This window comes from Pinus tabuliformis, chromosome 4_1 (assembly GCF_031772625.1).
Source record: "Pinus tabuliformis cultivar Carrire ecotype Pingquan chromosome 4_1, CPIR1, whole genome shotgun sequence".
Classification (NCBI taxonomy): Eukaryota; Viridiplantae; Streptophyta; class Pinopsida; order Pinales; family Pinaceae; genus Pinus; species Pinus tabuliformis.
The window spans coordinates 238,835,209-238,859,330 of NC_142303.1; positions in this window are offsets into that span (position 1 = coordinate 238,835,209).

The window sequence follows — 24,122 nt, forward strand, 5'->3', positions numbered from 1 at the left end:
ACAGTATGTACCTACGGTACAATACATTCCTCAAGGTCAACCCCAGACTCAATATGTACTCCAAGGTCAACCCCAGTATCAATTTATACCTCAAAGTCAACCCCAGTATCAGTACGTGCCTTAGGGGTATCTACCCCAAGGTCAGTACTCGAACCAAGGTTTCCAACCACCCCAAGGTCAATCTTATGTTCAAGGAACGGGAAATGTACCTTTCAACTATCAAACCTACCCTCAACCCGGTTATCGTCCTCAATATTCTCAACCTGTTATGGGTCAGTACCCCGGAACGAACATAGTGTGGGATCCATCGCAAACTCAATAGGTGTTGCAGCCAGGTGTACAGTTGTCATCTCACACTGGACAACCAGTTTTTGGTTCACCCCAGCAACCAGTTCAGTCTAACATTCAAACTTCTGTACCTTCGGTAGTTTTGCAGTCTGGGCCTACTGCGCCTCGTACTCCATCTCAAATGACTCCTGCAACTTCCGCAACATCTGTTCAATCTACCCCACCTACTTCTAAAGTATCGACAGCTCCAGTTTATACTGTTTCTATATCTACTCCTCAGACATCTTTACCACCATCTGGATCCACCATTCAAACTACGGTTCAGATGCCTGCAGGACAACCTGGTTTAAGTACGGTTGTCACCAGTCAACCTCAATTCACCTATCAACCCTACCAGGGACAGTACCAATTCGGTCCTGCTATTCAGCAGCCAGTTTATCAGTATCAACCGTATCTTGGGTACACTTATCAACATCCTCAACAACCCCAGTATGGTCTGGTTAATCCTGGTTTTCCGAGAGGATACAATATCCCGAACGCGATTCCTATTCCTAGTTATCCTGGATATCCTCCTCCTGGGGCTGGTCTCATGACCCAGAGTTTTAGGGATCCTAATCAGCAGTTACCATTTATCACAACTTTTGACTTACCAAACTTGTCGCGCCTAACGAACGATCCGATTAATTATCTTCCGTTTTGGCCGCCAATGCCGAATAAGTTGCCCAGTGACATTCCCAAGTTCGAAGGTAAAGTTGGAGAGGACCCATCGAACCATGTGATGACTTACCACCTCTGTTGTGCGTCTAACTCCATCACAGATGATTCGATCCATCTCAGACTTTTCCAGTGCACTCTAATTGGTCTCGCGGCCAAGTGGTACATTGAGTTACCGCGAGGCACTTTTTATAATTTTAGTCAGTTAGCTACCTCATTTTTAACTCATTTCGAGTTGCCAGTCCGATATGACAATGGCACGGAATTGTTAACTTCGCTAAAACAATCGACATCCACGTATATTTCAGATCATATTCATGAGTGGAGATGTCGACAACGTTTAGTGAAGGTATTCATTCCGGATCAAATCTTGGCTGAGTGGTTTGTAAAATATTTGTTGCCAAGGATCACTGAAGATGTTGCTAAAGCTGGAGTTGTTCTTGAGGAGCAAGTGATTGCTCAAGCACAGTGTTTGGTCAATTTAGTGTTGTCTAAATTGCAACTTTTAAATGTCAACCCGGGGCTCGTAAGCTGATGAAGTGATGTGTACCGTATGTACTTAGGCAACTATTTCTTAAGTTTTTGTCGTTTTTAACTTTTTAAGTTTGTTTTCAAATCTATTTCTCCTACAGTGATGTGATGGAAATGAAGTAAAGTGAGTGAGGTGTGTGTAATTGTGATGAGTTCTAGATGATTTCTTAAAACTTAAAAGTAATCTACAAGAAAGCTTTGAACAACAACTGAAATGAAATTAACTTTTAAAGGAAAAATGAAGGCATCAAATAAAAGACCAATGGCATTGGCCCAGTACCTATACTGCTGATAAAAATGAGATTGAAAATGACATCTACATTAACTCAAAAACAAGAGCAACTACTTTAACTCTTCAATGAAATCTCAAGCAATGTACAATCTAAGTGACAAATCACACTACTTAATTTTCTTTCAACCTTTCTGCCTTCAGCTGGATTGATCATATAAGAAAGAGTTATGAGCAAGTTAGCAATGTGAGTCTTAAACAAAATAACCAAGCTGCACTTAAGTGATGTTCTGGCTCCATGAAAAGTTAATTGATTATGATAAAAAGAGCCATCAAAAGATAAGCAACTTGATAAGCTATGAGCAGAAAATAAAGTGCAAACTAAAGCAGTGATGCTAATGGAAATCAAAAACAAAGATCAGCAGTTTAGATAAGACGATCACAAATGCCACTAGCTATAAAAAAAGAAAGAAAAGAAACTGTCCCGGGCACCTAAGAAATCTGCAAAAACACACTGATCAGTCATGGAAAAGTGTAGAAATATAAATGAGCAGAATTCAAAGTTATATACATCTATTGTACATGATCAAAACATGGCAATCAAAAGCATTTTGTACAACTATTATACATAAACTGATAAGAATAAATGGAAGAAATGAAAAGCACTGTACAGGCCTTAAGTAAACAGGGGCCCTCTGCCTACTCCATCCAGCTCAAAGATCAATTACACGCTCAAATGAAGAACAGTCTTCTCATATATTACGTAGCAAAATGGAAAGTACAGTGGGATTCAAAATTACATATCAGCAGCTAACTAATCAGCGTTCAGATACGCTTTATTTATAGCAGAGAAAACGAAACTAAGTTAACATAAACTACGCTATTCTATCAGCTGTGTGAAAAACACGTAATCTAGCACAGTCCACGGATTTAGGCAACGGTCGTGGTGGGTATTAAATCTCCTGCTGGATTCATGTTCCCCATCATCTTCGTGGCTGAGGAAGAGGCCAGCTGTGCTTCTCGTGCTCTAAAACCGAACACGCAGAGCCGTGCCACCGCCAATGACCTTTGTTGACCGAAGTTGCCCCCTCGTTGACCATGGGTGTTTATGACTGTTATGGCTGAGCTGGAAGGACACACACCATGTCCTTGGTTCCACGCACTTGCCCATGTGGCTCTTCTGACCGGAGGACACCTAGATCATGCCGTTTAATAAAACAGCTGCGGAAATTGGGATCAGCTGCGGAAACTCGGATCAGCTGCGGAAACCCTGTGAGAGTTGCGGAAAGTGCAGGTCTTGAACCAAAATTCTAATCCAACAACACAGTCATTAGCATAATTAATAAACCATGTAAAAGTCCTAAAATACAATGATTTAAGCAATTTGATGGAGGAAATGAGTGATAAAGGAAGGAAATGAATGGAAAAGGAGGCTGAGAGGATGTGAAAAGAAGTGCAGGTCTGAGACTCAACATACCCCCACTGTGAGGATGTTGCATGTCCTCATGCAACCAAAACTTTGTCAGTGTTTTTCAGTCTATGTGCTCAGATGCTTCTGCCAAAACATCCAGCCTTCTTCTCTTTCTCCTTGTTGCCAAAATTGTCCTTGGTTTTCTGACTAAACACTTGAATTTCAAATTGATTAAGGCCCTGCTCAGTTTCTTACATTTTCTCTTCAATTTTCTTTTCTTCTTCTGCCAGAGTCCTAGGTGAAGCATGGTGTTGTCATGGACAATTTTGTCCACCTTGCTTTGTTCTTTCAATGCTTCGTTTTCCTATTTAATATGCCGGTTCAGGACTTCTAGCTCAAACACCTCTTGTTTTAGAGATTGGGCTTGTTCCTCAAGAGGCAATATAGTGCTTGGACCTGCAACTGATTGCTCCAAGGTCTCCAAATAATTGTATGCCTCCTGTTGGTCAGGGTCAATGTCAGGTGTTTGTCTCGACCTAAACTCGAATTCTTGAGGACTGTTTTCTCTTTCTTGGAAGGGACTTTCCTCTCGTGGAGGACTTGGCTCAATATCTAGCTGGATTGGAGTCTTTTCAGGTGTGCCCAAATCAATGAAATGTGACTGTTTTTCTTTAGTCACACTCTTCTTTTCTATAAGTCTACTGCTTCTTCTCACTTGTACACTAGTACTCTTTTGCTGACTGCTTTGTTTTTCTTTTTGTTTCTTCTTTGAGAGGGCAGTAGCTTGGAGTTGTACTAGTCTATCAGCCAAGGTTTGATAGTCCTCTTCTATTGAAGGTTCAGGTGAGGAATATGATTCTTGAACAACTGTTTTCCCTTTATCCTTTTTCTGTTTCTTGGTTTTATCTCTCTCCACTTCCTCTTCTTGAGTAGTCTCCTGAGTTTCTATAATGGGAGGATCTTGGGCTGCAACATCCCCTTTCATTCTTCTACTTCTTTTTGGGACTCTAGGAAAGCTGCTAGCGGAAGCTTCAGTTACCTCTTGAAAATGGTTCATGACTAAAAACTTTTCCCATGTATCATTGTTGTTTTTCAATTGGTCCTCTATAAGAATTCTAATGAACCCATGATGATACAAGTGAGGTTCAATATGGCCTATATTCTTTTGGACAATGGAACTCATTTTTGTTAGGCTTCTTAACAGAAAATAGGGTAAATTGATGGCATGGCCCTCCATGAAGTTCATCATAATTCTAGCATGGTACATATACATAGTGCCAAAGCGGCCCTCACATGTGATAAACTTTTGAACTAATAACAACAATGCAGTCCATTCTTCTTTAATAACATGTACAGGAATACCTTTGGTGAATATTGAAGTGTCCATACCTGGATTCTTAAGCATATTTTTCCATTCCTGATCTTCCACCCCTCTATTCTTGAACCATCGGTCTCCCACCAAAGGTAGATTAGTTGCTGTTGCTATGGAGTTCTCTGTGATTGTGAATTTCAGATCTCCTACTTCCACAGTATGTCCATTGAATGAACGAGCAAATGTTTTCGTTACCTCCTTATCATATCCTTTGAATTTTTGAATGAACTTCAACCATTTTGCCTTCTTTAACGCTTCTTTTGTCTGTGGGTATCCTTCTAGATACTTTGAACCTTCAGGTTCAACTCTAAGCAGTTTCCCCATCTCAACTTCGGCTGAAGCTTTGACTGTGTATGGATACTCAAGGAGGATGCTCACGGGAAAGATGAATGGACTATGGCTGCAAGTGGAATAGCCGCAGTGTTATGCAAGGTAATACGGGTTTGAAACAGAACTGTGGAGCTTGAAACAGAGTTGCGGGGTTTGAAACGAAGCCGTGGAGTTTAAAACAGAACCGTGGAGTTTGCAGCGAAAATAAGAGTGGAAATGGTGTGAGTGCGGGAGTGGAAGACATGCACGAGAATGAGTTCAAATGCGTGCGGAAATGGAGTGATAAGGGAATGAAATAACGACCAAATCCCTTGGAGTCGGACAGCTTACATACACGTTTCGGTTTTGGCTGCGGAGATCGTGGTGGAGAAGAGACGTAGTACGATAGGTCTCTTCTTCCTCGTACGACTGATTAATGAAAGTGCAGTCTCGATTTGAGTTTAAACTAAGAGTGATTATGAGACCGTTATGAGGGTATGAGGTGGCTGAAGGATTATCATGGCGGAGAAATGGGATGATCTTTGCCTAATCATTGCATTTAGTGGCTCTGTCCACGATTAATAATTATGCACAACATGACATTTAAATGGTTGTTTGGAGAAAAATTTTGATCATACCTTTATGGGTTTACCATTTGTTGATTAAGGTTGTTGATCCATGATTGCCTTTTGATCCTGCAGTGCCTCCCATCCTTGTTGCCCTCTGACTGTGATTTTTGAAAACAGAGTACTGTTGTTGTAGAGACAGAGTGTGCTGGCTGCGGAAACAGTTCTCAGCTGCAGAAACTGAAACAACACCCTTCTGTCTATACAAAAAGTAGTTAGAGAAGACTTAACTAAATGAAAAAGTCCTGAGAAGGACTTTATTGATGAAATGGAGTGAGATGAATGAAATGGAATGAAGTGGAATGGAAAATGAAATGGAGTGGAGATGAAGTGGAATGAAAAATGAAATGGCGAATGAGATGGAAAGAGAGAGAGATTTTTTTATTTGGAAAATATAAAGTGTCAGGTGCCCCTGATTTTCACCTTATATTTTCTGCATAAGACCGCCAATCCAAGATTGGTTTTCAGGCTTATACAAGAGACTTTTTTTTTTTTTTTTTTTTTTTTTTCAACTGAAAGAAACAAAGACTAGGCTGATGGAGGAGAAGAATTCTTCTCCACCAGCCTCATTTCAGAATCTTCTTGGAACATTTTAACAAATTCCTCCTTTGAGAGTGGCTTGTGGTAGACTTTCAATCGGTGGCCATTCACAATGAGAGGAGTCTGAAGCTCATCAATGGTCTTTACTCGAACTGCTCCATTGTTAAAGACTTCATCAATCTCATATGGTCTAAGCCAATGAGTTTGAAATTTTCCTTTGAAGTCCTTGAACTTGGAATCAAACAATAGTGCCCAATCTCCCTTCTGAAACTTTCTCTCTTTGATGTGTCGATCATGCCACTTAGTTCTTTGGTGCTGAACTAGATCAGTCCTTAAAATTGCATCTTATCTTATCTCATCTAGCTCATTCAACTACTCCATTTTGTGCTTCTGGGCTTCCGATAGGTTCATCCCCAATTGAACTGCCATCTTGAAGGTCTTGACTTGAAACTCAATGGGGAGCAGGACTTCTTTCTCATAAACAAGTTCATATGGAGAATGTCCTGTTGTATTCCTCCATGTAGTTCTATAGGCCCATAAGGCTTCAGGAAGCCTTTCTGCCCAATCTCTTCTATGAAGATGAACAGTTTTGGTGATGATGCTCTCAAGAACTTTATTTGTGGATTCTACTTGACCATTTGCTTGCGGATGGTATGGAGTAGATTTTCTATGCTTGATTTTGTATTCTTCCATCAGCTTCTCCATCAAGTTAGATGTAAATTGACTTCCCTGATCTGTCACAATTTCTCTTGGGACACCAAAACGAGTAAAAATATCCTCAAAAAGAAATTGAACAACTGAATTTTCAGTGGCAGAAGGAAATGCCTTTGCTTCTACCCATTTAGTAACATAATTAGTACAAACCAATATATACTTCTTTTGCTTAGATGGTGGATTAATGGGTCCAATGAAATCTAAAGCCCATTTTTCAAAAGGTTCGATGCATACCTGTGGCTGTAATGGCATTTCATTTGAAAGAGTTGGTCTCCCAACTCTTTGGCAGCTGTCACACCTTTTGACATATTGCTTTGCATCTTTGAAGAGACAAGGCCAATAATATCCTAAAGAAAGGATTTTATAAGCCGTCCTCTTGTCAGCAAAGTGTCCGCCGCACAGTTCATCATGACATGCCTTAAGAATGTCAGGCATTTCATCTTCCCGAACACATCTTCTGATCACACAATCTAGCCCTGTTTTGAACAATTCATTAGAAATCCATGAATAATGTGAACTCTCCTGAATGATTTTCCTTTTCTCATTAGGAAATAAGTGTGGAGGTAGCTTCCCTGTAACTAAATAGTTAGCAATATCTGCATACCAAGGAGTTTTAGTAGTTACTGCAAACAAGTATTCATCTGGAAACTTATCCTCTACAGGAGAATCTTCGTTAGTATTTTGGATTCTAGACAAGAAATCAGCTACTGTGTTTTGTTTCCCTAGTCTATCTAACACAGTAATATTGAATTCTTGTAAAAGTAAAAGCCATCTTGTAACTCTGCCATTAGTAACAGGTTTATTCATGAGATATCTAATTGCAGAATGATCAGTATGGACAAAAGTTTCATAGCCGGTTATATAATGTCTAAACTTGTTGATTGCATGAACAACAGCTAAGAACTCTTTTTCAGTCACAGTATAATTTAACTCAGTGGGAGTCAAATTTTTACTGGTGTAGTAAATGGCATAAGGGACCAAATCTTTTTGTCCCAAGACAGCTCCTAGAGCTGTATCTGAAGCATCTGTAGAAATGTGGAAAGGGAGGTTCCAATTTGGCCCTCTCAAAATGGGTGCTTCAGATATTCTAGTCTTTAAAGTTTCAAATGCAGATTGACAGTCAGGATCCCACTTGAATTCACAGTCTTTGGTAAGTAATTTGAAGAGTGGAGATGCTATCTTGGTGAAGTTTTCAATAAATCTTCTATAATACCCAGTAAACCCAAGAAAACTTCTAACATCTTTCTGACAATTTGGAATAGGTAATTTGGAGATGACTTCCACTTTTGATATATCAACCTTAATTCCATCTCCTGAAATATGATGTCCTAAAACAATCCCTTCAGTAAACATCATAAAACATTTTTCATGACTTAATGAAAGATTTGTTTCTTTACATCTTATAAGGACTTTTTCCAAATTTTCTAATGCTTCTTCAAATGAGTTACCATAAACTGTAAAATCATCCATATAGACCTCTACACAATCATGAATTAGATCGGAAAAGATTCCTAATACTGCCCTTTGAAATGTTGCGGGTGCATTACATAATCCAAAAGGAAGTACTCGGTAAGCAAAAGTCCCCCTTGGACAGGTAAATGTGGTTTTGTCCTGATCTTCAGGTGCTACCTGAATCTGATTGTAACCACTAAAACCATCCAGAAATGAGAAATACTTTTTGCTTGCTAAAGTATCTAATACTTGATCAATAAAGGGCAAAGGAAAGTGATCCTTCAAGGTTGCTTTGTTCAATTCCCTATAATCAATGCAAACCCTCCATTTACCATTCTTTTTAGGTACTATAACCAAAGGAGAAACCCACCGGCTATCTGAAATGGGGTAAATGAAGTTTACATTGAGTAACTTTTGGAGCTCTTCTTTCACTATCTCCCTAAGATTTGGATTCATCCTTCTTTGAGGTTGTCTGATTGGTCTACTGTTTTCCTCAATATAGATGTGATGAATGCAAGTCTTCGGGTCAATACCTTTCATATCTGTATATTCCCATGCAAATGCAGTAGAATGCTTTTGCAAGACTTTGGTTAGCTCTTCCTGTTGTGATTTTTCCAAGTTTTTGTTGATATTCAGTGTTTTTCCTAGAAAAATCTCAATGGCAGAACTACCAAACTCTTCCATAGAGAAAAGAGACATCTGTCTAGATGATAGACACTCTATGTCAGAATCCAACTGAAATTGTGTGGAGTCATATTCTGAAGATGGTTCAAAATTTTCTAATGTGTTCAGAATTTGACTATCTTCACTAATCTCAAAAATGGTAAAGACAGGTTGTATAGTATCTTCATCATCAACCCACTCATTATCTCCTATTTCTGTGGTTGCTTTTGCTGGAGGATACAGATTGAACTTCTTTGTCGAATTACCATCAGAAATGTACATATCCCCAGACCTACAACTTATGAAAGCATCAGTTGTGGCTAGCCAAGGTCTTCCTAAAATAAGAGGATGTCCTCCTAGATTACTCTTGGGAGTTAAAATCATGAAATCCACTGGATATTCCCAAGAATCTAAGGAGACTGGAATGTATTCTAATACACCATCTGGTTTGATAATGGATCGATCTGCAAGTTGCAACAAGGTGGGTGTAAAAAGAAGATTAGGAAGTTTTAGCTGTTCCATAGTCTGTCTACTCATAATGTTGATAGCAGCCCCTAAATCAATCAAAGTATTTGGTATTTCTACCCCATTGATATGTGTTTTGACAATTGGACTACTGGGATCTACATATTTCTGCATAGTAATCTTTCCCATCATGATGTCTGCAATTTTCCCTACCAGGTGGATCCTTCTGGTATCTCTTGGTTTCCTTCCTGGTCTTTTAAGGTTCAACTCCTTTATTGTTTTTGCTAGAATAGGAATTTCCTTAATGGCTTGTAACAAGGGAATCTTGATACAGACATTCTTCAATTCATCTAGAAAATTATAGTCAGGCAACCAAATTTGTTTTTCCACTCCTTTGTCAATTTGTAATCTTTCAGGAAAAGGAGGTGTGGATAACGATGTAGGTTGCTCAACTATGGGAGTTGTGGGGGTTGATTCTTTTTCTTTTTCCTCTTGAGTGTTTGGGTTTTGAAGAGATGCTTTAGAACCCTTATTGGCTTCAAGAGACTCTTCCTCAGAAATGCTTGGCTGTTGAGTATTTATAGAAGGTTTATCTAGAACTCTACCTGATCTGAGTTGTACTTCATTGAGAGGGACAATCATATAGGTAGGGAATGGTTGACCTTCCATCATGTAAGCATTTTGAGGGTTTTTATTATTGGGGTTTGGCAATGGCTGAGAAGGAAGTTGATTTGACTTCTGTTGGAATGGAAGCAAGAGTTGAGAATTTTGATTCTGTTGAGAAGGTTGTTGTTGTTGAGGAAATGGCAATGATAGTTGTGGACTTTGATTTGGAAGTTGTGGAGCTTGTTGGTTTTGAAAAGATGGAGGATATTGATAGAATTGAGCAAATCTCCCATAAGGATTTTGCATACCTTGTATCCATGATTGAAAAGGATTTTGAGGTTGGGACCAAGGTTGTTGCCAAGGATTCCAATTTGGTGGGGGTTGAAAATTCATAGAGTTGTTAAACCCTTGATTTTGTTGCCCCTGCCAAGGTCTCCTTGCAACAAAACAGAGAGATTCAAGTGTACTTGGGTCTTCTTGAAAAACAACTTTGAGCCCAGGAATTGAAGGACAATCCTTGGTCTCATGATTTTCTGAGCAAATTACACATGTCTCTACAACTTTTGCATCCAAGGGACATTCCCTTAGAGCATGTTTCTTCCTACATTTTGGGCAAAAGATGGCCAAAGCTTCAGCTTCTACTTTCTGGTTATTGTGAATCTTAAGGGTGTCTAATTGTTCGCTAATACTCCCTAAGATGTCAGTTTTGAATTCATCAAGCATATTGCCGATCTCAGCCCTACTTACTGATCCAGTTGCAGATTTGTTTGCTCTGAGGAGAGAAGGATCTCTAGGCCCTTTTTGAGTTTTGGATTTCCCCCTTGAGAGATGGACAAATAATTCTGCTATATCAGAAAGTGGAAGCTGAGATATATCTCCCTTCCCCATCATATTCAAAAGATCTATCCATTCATCTCTAATGGCTTTTAGTAAAAGGGCTTTCAAGGTCTCCTCATCCAAGTTACTCATTTTTGCTCTTTTCAGATTATATTGAAATATTTCAATCAATTCCTCCAAGTTTTCATCTCCCTTTTGTACCATTTTGAATACCTCATCCTTATGATTGGTGGGCATACAATAGTCCAGGTACCTATCCAAAAATGTTTGTTTCATATCATTCCAAGACCTAATGGATTGAGTGATTAATCCCATGAACCATTTCAAAGCTTGTCCTTTCAATGTTGAAGGAAACAGTTTGAGTTTTTGAGAGTCATCCAGATAATCATAAGTTTGACATACGACTTCAAACTCAAATAGAAATGTTTCAGGGTCCTCATTCCTTAACCCATGGAAGTTTGGGAGGACAGATGGTGAGATGTTTTTCATGGTGGCCCGGGAGTCCTCATCGACTATAGGAAACCCAAATGAGTTATCCCCATCCCTATTTCCTCCAATATTACCTCTACCTCCTCCATTGTTTCCTCCTCCTCCTCCTCTACCTCTACCTCTACCAAAGCCAGGTGCTCCTTCCTCTGTCATGGTAGTTTCCCTGGAGACTTCAGAGTCTTCTGGTTCTTCTACTAAGGGTGTATGAGAAGGATTTTCCCCTTCTTCTTCAGGTGATTCTACTTCTTCAATTATAATTTGTCTCTCTGGAGAAAGAAGGAAAGGATCTCTCTCTAATTCAGACTCGATGGAAGGTATGGGAGAGTCGACTCCTGCTTCTTGAATTCCAGGAATCCTAGGGCTAGGAGTGTCAGTTGGAGATGAGGGAGGTGTCTCTTGTCTATTCCTTGAAGTAGATGGACTTGTAAAAATTGAACTCTTGGCTCTAGCTAAAAACCTTCCCCTAGAATCTCTAGCTCTATGCATGTCATTTTTTATTTTCCTTCAAGTCAGGGTAATAATTATTTTTCTGATCTTCCAGGTCACTCTAGGTGCAAGAAGAGAGCATACTCAAGAAACTATTAAACCAATAACTTTCTCTTTTCTGATCCTCCAGATCATTCTAGGTGCAAGAGGAAAGCATACTTTGAGAGGTTATTAATTTTCCTTCCTTGAAATTTTCTTGTTTTTTTTTAGAAATTGGCTACCTAATTTCACTTCCCCGGCAACGGCGCCAAAATGTTTGGTCAATTTAGTGTTGTCTAAATTGCAACTTTTAAATGTCAACTCGGGGCTCGTAAGCTGATGAAGTGATGTGTACCGTATGTACTTAGGCAACTATTTCTTAAGTTTTTGTCGTTTTTAACTTTTTAAGTTTGTTTTCAAATCTATTTCGCCTATAGTGATGTGATGGAAATGAAGTAAAGTGAGTGAGGTGTGTGTAATTGTGATGAGTTCTAGATGATTTCTTAAAACTTAAAAGTAGTCTACAAGAAAGCTTTGAACAACAACTGAAATGAAATTAACTTTTAAAGGAAAAATGAAGGCATCAAATAAAAGACCAATGGCATTGGCCCAGTACCTATACTGCTGATAAAAATGAGATTGAAAATGACATCTACATTAACTCAAAAACAAGAGCAACTACTTTAACTCTTCAATGAAATCTCAAGCAATGTACAATCTAAGTGACAAATCACACTACTTAATTTTCCTTCAACCTTTCTGCCTTCAACTGGATTGATCATATAAGAAAGAGTTATGAGCAAGTTAGCAATGTGAGTCTTAAACAAAATAACCAAGCTGCACTTAAGTGATGTTCTGGCTCCACGAAAAGTTAGTTGATTATGATAAAAAGAGCCATCAAAAGATAAACAACTTGATAAGCTATGAGCAGAAAATAAAGTGCAAACTAAAGCAGTGATGCTAATGGAAATCAAAAACAAAGATTAGCAGTTTAGATAAGATGATCACAAATGCCACTAGCTGTAAAAAAAGAAAGAAAAGAAACTGTCCCGGGCACCTAAGAAATCTGCAAAAACACACTGATCAGTCATGGAAAAGTGCAGAAATATAAATGAGTAGAATTCAAAGTTATATACAGCTATTGTACATGATCAAAACATGGCAATCAAAAGCATTCTGTACAACTATTATACATAAACTGATAAGAAGAAATGAAAGAAATGAAAAGCACTGTACAGGCCTTAAGTAAACAGGGGCCCTCTGCCTACCGCAGCCAGCTCAAAGATCAATTACACGCTCAAATGAAGAACAGCCTTCTCATATATTACGTAACAAAATGGAAAGTACAATGGGATTTAAAATTACATATCAGCAACTAACTAATCAGCGTTCAGATACGCTTTATTTATAGCAGAGAAAACGAAACTAACTTAACATAAACTATGCTATTCTATCAGCTGTGTGAAAAACACGTAATCTAGCACAGTCCATGGATTTAGGCAACGGTCGTGGTGGGCATTAAATCTCCTGTTGGATTCATGTTCCCCATCATCTTCGTGGCTGAGGAAGAGGCCAGCTGTGCTTCTCGTGCTCTAAAACCGAACACGCAGAGCCGTGCCACCGCCAATGACCTTTGTTGACCGAAGTTGCCCCCTCGTTGACATGGGTGTTTATGACTGTTATGGCTGAGCTGGAAGGACACACACCATGTCCTTGGTTCCACGCACTTGCCCATGTGGCTCTTTTGACCGGAGGACACCTGGATCATGCCGTTTAATAAAACAGCTGCGGAAACTGGGATCAGCTGTGGAAACTGGGATCAGCTGCAGAAACCCTGTGAGAGCTGCGGAAAGTGCAGGTCTTGAACCAAAATTCTAATCCAACAACACAGTCATTAGCATAATTAATAAACCATGTAAAAGTCCTAAAATACAATGATTTAAGCAATTTGATGGAGGAAATGAGTGATAAAGGAAGGAAATGAATGGAAAAGGAGGCTGAGAGGATGTGAAAAGAAGTGCAGGTCTGAGACTCAACACACAGTACCTTGACTTGGTCTATACTCAGTCAGGTACATTACACAAAAAGATCCCCGATCTTCCGAAGTCAAATCAAATCACTGCAGCTCCTTCAGGATCTCATGCCGCTGACGGTATGATTGGTACGGTTAACACTAAAAGTAAGAAGAAGTCTTCCAAGAATTCTTCTCCTATCATAACCTTGCCTGATTCCCCGACAGGAGATTCTTCTGCAGAGGTTTCCGCCGATGTTCACATTGTAGAATCATCTACAGCTAAATCAAAATCCGGTGGGAAGAACAAAGGAAAGAAGAAGAATAAAACGGACAAAAGTTCAAAGGAGAAACCTGAAAAGGCGGAATCTAATGATGAAAAGTGCAAACCTCGTTATCTGTGTCTCATTTGTGACGAAGAACATTTCACAAGAGACTGCCCTCATCGAGCAGAGGTTCCGAAAATCGTCAAAGGTTCCAAAACTCCTGTTGTTTTGAAGGATCCATTTCCAAATCAAGATAGCAAGATGATAGGTTCTTCCTCGAGTGCCAATGAAGAACCCATATTGATGATGTCCCATGTAATGATTGCGACTCGATCGCAAGATTATGGCAGTAAAAGTCTTGTTGATGGCAAAGAAGCAGAATCTTTTCATTCCAATCCATCAAACTCAGCTCCCGGTTCCGATCCACTACAGATCGAGAAACCTAATCCAGACTTAGTAATCAAACCGCGCACCAAGGGTATACTTCGAAGGTCAGCTTTCAATCCACATACGAGAGCGGCCCAGAATTATAACATTGTTGAGGATTTAGCTGTTTCACCCTCAGCAATGTCGGCTTTGGAAGTGCTGCAATCATGCCCAGCACAATGTAAATTACTCTTGTCGGATATAGGAGCTGTTGATGTTAAGGACCTGAACCTAATAATCTTTGATCTAGAAAATAGTACACCGTTTTTGCCTCATCAAATGGCTTTCCAGATTCCAGTGATAGTCAAAAACAGGCTTATTCATCGGACTGTAATTGATGAGGGAGCCTCAACGTGTATTATGTCGATACAGTGTTGGAGATCGCTTAGTTCTCCTTCACTAAATCAATCCCCGACAATTCTTAAGGCCTTTGATGGCCGTGGGTTTCATCCTTTTGGCATTCTACAGGATTTGCCTATAGGGGTTGAAGGAAAAACCGTTAGTCTAGATGTGGAAGTGGTTGATGCTCCTCTAGACTACAACCTTCTCTTGGGTCGAAGTTGGTCTTATGCTATGACAGTGGTCGTTTCATTGGTCTTTAGACTCATAAAGTTTCCACATAATGGAAAGATCGTAACAATAGACCAGCTGGCTTACTTTTCATCCGACCCAGCCTCTTCGGAGAGTATTCAGCACATCGGTAAAACGACTATCCCATATAAGGATGTTGGAGTAGGATTAGTTAAAGACGCCGGTTTACTGGGAATTTTTCCTTTTCCTCCAATCAACGCATCATCTTCATTTGCAACTATTCATATGATTACATCAGACACTATTTTTTATGACGATCCTTGGATCATTCCTTCTGAATCTGAAATAGACTCATTTGGTAATTCCATGCCTTTGAGTCCATATGAAATTGCCTATGAAGCTGTGCAGTCTTTTGCCGACCCATGTTCAACCGAAAAAGGCTTAATGAATGTGGTCTGTGAGGAATCACTTTTCACATCAACCTCGGATTTAACTACATTTTCTGAACTTGTTCACTCTGATGAGCAAATTCGTGAAGTCCTATGTGTAGATGATTTACCATGGGAAGATCTCCATCACAGATTTTCGTTTTTACCTGAGGATGATCGTTTTGAAAATAATTTCTCATCAATCTTTACGACCGAATATTTCAAGGAACCTCAGAATCCAATGAAACATCCCGATTCAGAGTTAAATTTGGGAAACATCTCTTGAACTATTCCCATTGACATTTGGGTTAAGCCCGGAATTGTTGAGAACATTCATATAGGTGCCTCGTGTACAGATGACGAAATTCAATTATATAAGGCCCTATTTCAAGAATTCCGCGACGTGTTTGCCTGGTCCTATGAGGAAATGCCAGGAATTGATCCCACAATTGTTGCTCATGAGATCAAGACTTACCCGGACGCTAAACCTGTACGGCAACGTTTGCGTCAGATTCACCCACGAAAAGCTATTGCAATTAAAGCAGAAGTTGAAAAACTGTTGAAAGCAGGTTTCATTTATCCGATCCCGCTAACGGATTGGGTATCGAATATTGTTCCAGTTAACAAAAAATAGGGGACAATAAGAATATGCATCGATTATAGGGACATTAATCGAGCCTGTCCAAAGGACAATTACCCAACTCCCTATATTGATCAAATCATTGATGATTGTGCCGGCAGCGAAATATTTTCCTTTATGGGCGGTTTTTCCGGATACAATCAAATCAACATTCTACCTGCCGATCAACCAAAACTGGCTTTTATTTGTCCATGGGGGACATTTGCTTATTGCAATTACCTTTTGGGCTTAAGAATGCCGGAGAAACTTTTCAGAGGGCGATGTCTTATGCGTTTCATGACATCAAGCACATTGTGCAACCCTATCTTGATGACTTGCCTGCTCATTCACTACATCGAGCTGATCACCTCGTCCACTTACGAGCAATCTTTATGAGGTGTAGGCATTATCGTATTCGGTTGAACCCACACAAATGTGTCTTCTGTATAGAAACGAGTCGATTTCTGGGATTTTTAGTTTCGAAAACCGGCATTCGCGTTGATCCCTCGAAGGTCGAAGCTATTATCAATTTGCCTCCTCCTTCGAGTCTTCGCCAACTCCAAAGTTTGCAGGGGAAAGAAAACTTTTTACGACGATTCATTCCTAACTACGCCGAAGTTACAAAGGGTTTTACACGGTTGTTGAAACAAAATACTCAATTTTCTTGGGATGAGATAGCTCAGAAATCTTTTGATGCACTCAAACACGTGTTAAACCATGCATCGTTGTTGCATCCTCCCAACTACAACCAGGATTACTTTTTGTATCTCGCCGCCTCCCATTCCACCATTGGAATGGTCTTAGTTCAGGAAGATGAATTCGGAACGGAACATGTGATATATTACCTTAGTCGCACGTTAAATCCAACTGAGCTAAAATACTCACATGTGGAGAAATTGGCATTGGCAGCCGTTCAAGATGTCCAACGTTTTCATCACTACATTTTACTACGTAAAACTACGGTCATTTCAGATTGCAACCCTATGATCTACATTTTGACCAAACAATTGCTAGGGGGCAAGTACTCTAAATGGATCGTTATCCTGCAAGAGTTCGACTTGGAGTTTGAGAAATCTAAGTCTAAGAAATCTTTGGTTTTTGCAAAGTTAATGTGTGACTTCCCGCGTGCTGACACAGAAACTGTGGCAGAGGAGCCCATTGCGGACGAATATTTGTTTCTAATCAGCACTTTAGATCTGTGGTATGGGGATATCATCGTCTATCTCCAGACCCAATCCTTTCGGCCAGAAATTTCAAGGTCGGAACGTCAGAAAATTCGCTTCCAGTCCCAACAATTCAAAATTATTGGGGATAGTCTTTATCGTCGTGGGGCGGACTCTATTTTTCGACGTTGCTTAACTCATGAAGAGGTTGAGAGAGTTCTAAATGACTGTCACTCTGGAGCATGTGGCGGTCATATGTCTGGGTATGCCACAACGCAAAAGATATTGCGCGCTGGCTATTTCTGGCCGTCCTTGTTTAAAGATTGTATTACAGCGGTCCGAAAATGCCACAACTGCCAGATTTTTGATCGTAAGATGCGCGCTCCACCTGCTCCTCTCCACCCTATAATTTACGTTGGTCCTTTTGCCAAATGGGGTATCAATTTTATTACATGTAACCCTCACTCGGCCGGGGGGCATGCGTATATCATCCTTGCGGTAGATTATTTTACTAAGTGGGCCGAGGCGATGCCTACATTTGAGGCAGACGGCAAGACAGCTGCAATTTTCATGTTCAATCATATAATTGCTAGGTTTGGTGTCCCACAAGCGATAATCACTGATCATGGGCATAATTTTGAAACGTTATGATGACCGAACTTACAGGCCAGCTTGGTTTACGTCACGATAGTTCAACCCCTTATTATCCACAAGAAAATGGTCTGGTTGAATCCATCAACAAAGTTTTAGTTATCATGATCCGACGAATCATTGGGATTCATCGGTCGAATTGGCACAACATGCTATTTTCAGCGCTTTGGGCATACCGAACTTCAGTAAAAACATCAACAGGGTTCACTCCTTTCCAACTAGTCTATGGTTTGGAAGTTGTGTTACCCATTGAGTGCGAAATCCCGTCACTGCAAATGGCCATCGAGTTACTTCCAGCTACTTCCGAAGAGGAAAAGCGTTTGTTATACTTAGCTCAATTAGATGAGAATCGACGTGATGCTGCATTGGCGATCGAGACTCACGCAAAACGTATGAAAGCTCAATATGATCGGAATGTGACCCCTCGAAATTTTTCGGAAGGAGACCTAGTGTTATTGTATGATCAAGCTAATGATAAATTAGGTGCTGGGAAATTCGTTCCTATGTGGCATGGTCCCTATATTGTTAAGAGAAAGCTAGCAAAAGGGGCCTATGAATTGGTAGAATTTGAAGGGGACTCTTTGGGTAAACCCAGAAATGGCCTTTACTTGAAGAGGTACTATGCTTAAAAGAATGGGGTATGGAGATTTTTAGTTAGGATAGTTTTTTCTTTCTAGCTGATGTGTTTTAGTTTAAAAACAAAAGTGTGCTTAGCTTAGAGAGTGTTTTTTCGTCATTATTCCTGCTTATCTTGGTTTTACTCTTGATATTGCAGATGTCGATGCCTCTCCAAACATACATTGGATCTGTTGATGGTGCTTGTCGTAGTACACGAAACATCTCTTCCGCAGCTTGGGTTATCTATTCGCCCTCTGACGAGTTAGTTTCTATGCATGGGGTAAGTCTCGGTCAAACAACAAACAACATTGCAGAGTATAGTGCAGTAATTGAGTTATTATCTGAATCTATTTCATTTGGCATTCAGAGTTTGATAGTGAGGTTGGATTCTGAACTCGTTGTATTACAGCTTAATAGAGTGTACGCCATTAGAAATCCAGTGTTATTAAGATTATTTTTGAGAGTGCGTCTCTTGGAATGTGAGTTTGATTACATTGAATATCAGCATATTCCAAGATCTTTAAATACATTAGCAGATGCAATTGCTTCTCGAATGTTAAATAGACATTTACGATAATCATACATGTAAATTTAAAACCATTCCATAACATTATTTACAAGATAAGCCGGTAATAGTGATATATATATATATATATAGGAGTGTGTCAAAAAATACATCATCTTCGATCATAGGTTGAAAAACACCTTATGATCGGCAAAAATGATAAGTACAAAAAACAAAAATGTCACATGTGCCCACAAAAGGCGATCATCCTATCACTGGTGATGATCTCTATAAGAAACCACTGCCCGAGCCACCTTACAAAGGAACCTCCTAAAAGGTCTCGGGACTCCAATCACATAGCGCTGGAGTCGACGAGGAATGTCGTCGATAGTGGTCTCAGGAATATCTCTTGTCAAGCGCTCAAGATGACTCTCCAACTCGACCAAAACCTCTGCTGATTCGTCCTGTGGGGCTGGCATGGGTGCAACTGGTTGCCTCCTCTCAAAAGGCCGGAGAGCGACTGGTCGCTTTGGACCCACATCTGCATTTGAAATTTTTACTATCAGTTTTGAGACGATAAAAAATATAAAAAAAAAAAATTTAATAGGAAAAGTTGAAAAGGATTTTACCTAACTCGTCCCACTGCTCTCCTGGTGGAAGAGCCATGTATGGGTCACTACGGAAATCTATCCCAGCGTAAGGGAAATCTTGAATGTAAAAGACCTGGTTTTCCAACCATTGGAAATACTCAGGTTTGAACCGAGCAACCTCTGTCCTCTCGTCCGGGTGACAGGCCATGACTGCGACCCATCGCATCAGTTTGGGCTCTCGAGGAAGCCCAGCTCCAACTGTAAGGTGCTGTGGGATCAGCATAGGAACCCTCTCCAGGCCAAAACTCACGACCAAAGCCCCATAACCAAAGGTCTTTAGTCGTCCGCTCTTGGCCCTGGTCAGTTGGCCTTTCACATTGGCCATCACAGCATTGCACCAGTTGAAGATGGTGCCCTGAAAGCAATCAACTGCCATACGCATCTGGGATCCGGTGGCAACATGTAATGCAGCAGCTCCACAAAGTCTGGTGACAGTAAACGCAATCACCATGAGCTCAGGATGGGATACGGTCTTTATGTCTATCCCTTTGTCTTTAGCCTGGCTGTTGCAGTACTCTAGCCGGAGGCTATCGACAGACTGGCCACCTGGCTTAGTCCTGAATAGAGTCAAGTCCTCGTCTCTCTTAGGCAAACCAGTCAAGAAATAAATGTCCTCCGGCTCAATTTCGAGCCGGTGTCTGCCAATGAAAAAGTACTGGTCCTGTACGCTCCATCTGTCCACCAGCCACTGTAAGAAATCTACCTGAGCCCTCATGCCAGGAATGGTCCAGAATTTGTACAGGCCGCATGCCCTCAAAGAATCAAGTGAAGGCTGATGATTCCATGCAACTGTATCCACGTCCTCATGCTCCCGTTTGCGCCAATCTAGCATGATATATTCTCTGCATCAAGTATAAAGATTAATTAGATTGCTAGAAAACATTTTGATTGGTCCATTTTTGAGAAAATTTAGGTTCAAAACCCTTGCTGTGGGGTACGCACCCTCCACGTTAGACACAGTGCGTGGGTCCGCACTTTGTCTACATGGAAGATGCGGACCCCGAGCTTTTTCCCAATGGAGAAAAAGTCGGGGTCCGCAGGTCCGCAATGGTAAACCTGCGGACCCCCGCACGCGGGTTTTTCACCTAAAAACCCTCCCAAAAAATAAAATGAGGGGCTAAATCAAAAAACTAAATGGTTGAAAATGAAGAGTAGGATGATGTGGATTCCCTGGAGAAGCGGCGCTCGATTCCGACGGTTGGATTTTCCACAATCTTCACGGGAAGTTTTCTAAGCAAAAGCACTATTTTCTCACCCAAACTCAAATGGTAAAAATGAATTGACAAAGGCCCTTTTTATAAGTTTTTTGAGTAAATAAATCGCAAATTTGTTTATGTTTCACTTTGAAAAGGTATTTTGCAACGCTTTTATCCATTTCAAACAGGTATGAGTAATGTTTGTGTTTTTGTGCAGAATAAAGGATTATTCAGGCGAAATCTATCATTTTCAACAAAAAACAAGTAGAGTCATCTTTAAGCCCTTTTCTGACTCCTAAAACATGAAAAGATTGCCGAGCGTTTCTTTTACACTCGTTAAAACGGAATTAAAAGACGGTCCACTTACAGCTCTTTTCCGACCGTAAAAACATGAAAAGATTGCCGGATTTTTGTCGTTTCAAATTCGATATTGGTTATAAAACGACGTGTCGTTGATCGCTTTTTTACTTTTTCGGGTCAGTGACACTAATAACGAAAAGTACTCCTTGGTCGTAAAAGATCAAGCGGTTCTCTCAAGTATTATTTTATACTTTTTCGGGCTTGGGAGACACAAATTTACGAAAAAGGTCAACCCTGGAGTCTTCTTAAGTCTTTTCAGACTCTATAAAATTGAAAAAAGCCGAGTTTCTCCTATACTGGACTCGTTAAAATTTCACAGTAAAGGACCTGTTCAATTACAAACAGGAACGAACCACTCCTTCTTAGGGTTCGAATTTAAACTAAGTTGGACTCATCCGAAGGATGAGCTTATAATCAAGCAAATGTTATCCTCCTCAAGCTTGTCAAAAATAAAGAGGTACTTGCCAGAAATGGTGGGGGAAAAAATGAGTCTGTTTGTCATACTTTGTAACCGCTCTTGAACACGACACTTTTATTCACCTGGGTTGGGAAATCCTTTGCCTAACAATTGATCAAATCACATTGAAAGTCTTCAGCCGGTTTCTGGGTATTAACTTTGGGTCAATTGTCACCAAGCCATCTGTCGTGTCGTTATGTGTTCAAGAGGTCACTGCCAATGAGCCATTCATCTGTAAAATATCTGTCATCCATCTTGACCATCCCTGAGTCAGTCCTTGCAGCTAAATTTCTTCAACTTGATCTATGATTTCATGTTGTGGGCTTGCCTACGACGGATCAATTTCTATCGACATCAGCTCATTATCTAGAAAGATGATCTAGAAATCTTCAGTACCTTGAGATCTGCATGCCTCAATGGCAGGTTTCTCCCCTTTGACGACAGTTTACATCGTTGACTTTCGATCGAAGGATTCCGTGATATGTTCGACATCAACACATTTACTCACATCTCATGGATTGTACTGGGTACTTTGAGAGCCATTGACATCACTAGTGGTTTCTCTCACACTTGTTAACAGTTTACATCATTGACTGGTAATCAAGTGGTTTCTACCATGTTCGACATCAACACATTTATTCGCATGGATAGAATCGTACTATTTTAGGAAGTAGAAATGAAGACCCTGGATCTAGTTTCCACCATCCAGGCTGCGAGGAATTTTGTATTCATTATGTTGTGGACTATTCATAAACAGATGGCTACGTCCATACTGTGTTCACACGAGTCTATACTTATGATGTTTTACAAGATCATTCCTATATCATAGCAGTAGATCGGTTTCTAGTTAGTTTTGATCTGAGTATGGGAATGCCTACCTCAGTGATGATATGATCTCATATATATATCTTGCATTGAATGTTTTTACAGGTTCCGACTGGGCTCTCCACAAGATAATCCTCGAAATGATAAATTACTTCACTCTTCCTATATGATAAATGAAATCCTCATCTACTACAGACTTCGCACTTTAGGGGGCAATCTATTACGCAAAAATATCGTCACCATGATTATTTGCAGTCAGTATGGGCCTATCATCACTTGTACTGTCCTCCTAAGCAAGTCTAGGACCTCAGCTCTTCAAATCAAGCTTTGGAAGTGGGAGAAAGACATTAAAAATCAACGTAACTCTAGTTCCACACTTTCTCTCACGGTCACCTGCGGTCCCGCACCTTCTGTGTGCAAAAGCTGCATACCTACCCACTCTGTTCCTAACGGTGCAGGTGCGGACCCCTGTGAAAGTCAAAAGGCACAATTTTTATCTTAAAAAACTCACTTTGGGTTAATTCTAGAGTTTTCTAGAAGGAATTTTGACGTGGATTGTTCGCTCTGAGGTGGTTCATGCATCCCAAAAGAGAAGGAGCTAATCCCTTGACTAAAGGAGCTATCCCTTTGAAGGAGGGCTTTATCCCTTTGAAGGAAGACCTAGTAACTTCCCTCCATTGCACTATAAATACAGGCATTGGGGTGAGGACTAGGGAGGTTGGAAGCTGAACATTTTGAGGGTAAATGCTGGTGAAATTAAGACTCTTTGGTTGAGCTTGAGAGGAAAGATCACACACCTCTTGGTTCCATTGGAGAGTGAGTGAAGCTTGTCAAAGTAGAGGAGACATCTTGTTGGAGCCTGGGAGGAGCTTGTACAATGTCAAGGCAAAGGTTGTAAGGTTCTTCTTCTTTTGAATTAATACAATCAAACTCATTTTTCTCAACAAGTATCTTATGTTATTTGTTTCATGGACTCCTTGACTTTCATGTTAAATATGTTTTATGCAATTGGTTTTTCAGGTGCTATTTAATTTGTTTGCCTTGTTTGTGTTTGCAGATTCTCGAAGAGGAGCTCATTTGGATCAAAAGAGTGAGGGCATCCACAAGCTTGCGTTGGATCAAAGGTAGGCCCTAAAAACCCTTGTTTGCTATTGTTTATTGAAGCATATTTAGAGAAAGATAGTGTCTGGTTGGTTTGCTTGTCGTTAGGTCTTCTTTAGATTCTAGGAAGGTCTATCTTGTCTGCAAGGTCGACTCATTCCGTGCGACACTCATGATGGAAGGAATTGGTCGACCAATCAAGCATGCGAAAGAAGTTGGTAACATCAAGGGTCTCCAACTTTCTGAGACTGGACAGGCTTTGACCCATCAACAATTTGTTGATGATACTATGCTGCAGGGAATTCCCACGGTAAAAGAAGCACTAGCTTATAAAAAATTCCTTTGTGACTTTGCCATGGCTACAAGTATGGAAGTTAATCTCTCCAAATCTAAGATTTTTTTCTTTAATACCAATATTGTTATTCAGAGAAATATCTCCAAAATTCTGGGCTTTCAAAGGGATGTACTTCCTTCCAAATACTTGGGAGTTCCTCTAACTGATAAACCTTTGCACAAGAGAATTTGGGAACTGGTGATTAATAAGATGTGGGATAAAATCAGGAAATGGACTATTAGATCTTTAAACTTGACTTGTCGGTTAGTG